This window comes from Priapulus caudatus, unplaced genomic scaffold (genome assembly GCF_000485595.1).
Source record: "Priapulus caudatus unplaced genomic scaffold, Priapulus_caudatus-5.0.1 Scaffold200, whole genome shotgun sequence".
Taxonomy (NCBI): domain Eukaryota; kingdom Metazoa; phylum Priapulida; class Priapulimorpha; order Priapulimorphida; family Priapulidae; genus Priapulus; species Priapulus caudatus.
The window spans coordinates 216,315-218,337 of NW_014577261.1; the positions used below are offsets into that span (position 1 = coordinate 216,315).

Genomic DNA, 2,023 nt, shown 5'->3' on the forward strand with positions numbered 1-2,023 from the left:
GTAGAAGTAGAAGTAGAAGTAGAAGTACCAGGGTACGTTCCGGTATACCGGACCGTACCCATGGTACGTTCCGGCAGTACCCCGGGGGACATAGACCCTCTCAGTAGTAGTAGTAGTAGTAGTAGTAGTAGCAGTAGTAGCAGTAGTAGCAGCAGCGGCTCGTGCGGTGACTAAGCGTACAAATATTTGTCGAGCTGTAATTTATCGGCTGTGTGCACTAACCTACTGACATCTCGGTGCGGCCGCTACGCACACCAGCGCGTAAGTCTGCCGCGTCGGCGTGGCGTGGGCAGCTTGCATACACATGCACGCACACACACACGCATGCACGCGCACACACACACATGCACGCACGCACACACCGACGTACACACACACATGCACGCACACACACATGCACGCACGCACACACCGACGCACACACGCACATGCACGCACGCACACACCGACGCACACACACATGCACACACACACACACGCATGCATACACATGCACGCACACACACGCATGCACGCGCACACACGCACATGCACGCACGCACACACCGACGCGCGCGCATACACACACACACACACACACACACACACACACACACACACACGTGCGCACACACGTCAGGGACAAGCTCAGAGCTCGCACAACGGAAGCATTATGTTTATATAAGCTGCAGACGCCTGTGTGAGTGCGTGCGTGTGAGTGCGTGCGTGCGTGCGTGCGCGTGTGTAATAATCCGACCTGGGAACCTCACATCATGAACCCATCGTTTGTTTTGGCAGTTTTGTCCTATCGTTATCTTAAGTCCGTTAACTTCAATCTGCGATGCGGACACATAATAACCCGCACAATGTTCGCTCCCCGCTGCGGACAATAGCGAGCGCGCGCGCCATCTGCCGGTTGCTTTTGATGTCGCTGTAATGAAGCTGGCTGCGGCGGGGCGAAATGATGACGTCACCGCCTGGTTGACGGCAGACGACGACAAGTGTGTGAATCACTGATATATACTGCGTAGCCGGGCGGCTATAAAATGGGTGTGTGTGTGTTGTGTGTGTGTGTGTGTGTGTGTGTGTGTGTGTGTGTGTGCGTGAGTGATTGAGTGCGTGTATGTCTGTCTACGAGTGTGCGAGTGTGTGCGCACGTCACTTTCTCTGTACGCTAAGAGATTTACGAGTATTACGATTCTGTGCTTTAAGACAATCATTTTCAAATAAATCGAAAAAATAATTAATTGTAAAAAGTCTACACCTACTTAGTCTCACCCGTCAGCGTACATATTACTGATTACTTTAGCATAAAGATTTTACGAGTTTGTGCTGTTATATGCTATAAAACAGCAAGTTATCCGCGAACATGCGCCTGCTATCTTGAAATTCGCGAGAATGAGAACGAAATGAGAATTTTCAAACGCTACCACAAAACAAGTGCACTTAGTAACGTGACGCAATTTTTTTAATAGATTGTAGACTTTTGTATAATACTTATTTCAAAATAACTACACCGGTCGAAAATCACGTGCAAATTTTGTTGACATTCCTGTGAAATCGCTACGTCTGCGGGAACGTGCTCCTGCAACCCGTAGCGATTCTGGTCGCTTGCGACGAGTGGCAAGAAATCAAACTTGTTTGATTTTGATATTTTGATACCTCCTCTCTCCCACCACTACCATCTGCCCACCCACCAGCTCCTAGCTCCTCCCACCCACCAGCTCCTCCGCCCACCCACCAGCTCCTCCTCCCACCCACCAGCTCCTCCTCCCACCAACCAGTTCCTCCTCCCACCCACCAGCTTCTCCCACCCAACAGCTCCTCCTCCCACTCACCAGCTTCTCCTCCCACCCACAAGCTCTTCCTCCCACCCACCGGCTCCTCCTCCCACCCACCAGCTCCTCCTCCCACCCACCAGCTTCTCCGCCCACCCACCAGCTCCTCTTCCCAGCGCTGGCGGAGACGGGGGCGGAGGGCTAGCGAGGAGAGAGCGCTGGTGGGTGGGGGCGGAGGGCTAGCGAGGAGAGAGCGCTGGTGGGTG

General features: G+C 53.0%; 1 protein-coding gene across 1 annotated transcript in view; it reads right to left on the bottom strand.

Annotated features, from left to right (window-relative positions):
- LOC106807188 (protein unc-93 homolog A-like) overlaps positions 1 to 2,023 on the bottom strand; it is a 96,710-nt gene that overhangs the window by 30,637 nt on the left and 64,050 nt on the right. The gene's annotated exons all lie outside the window — the stretch shown is intronic.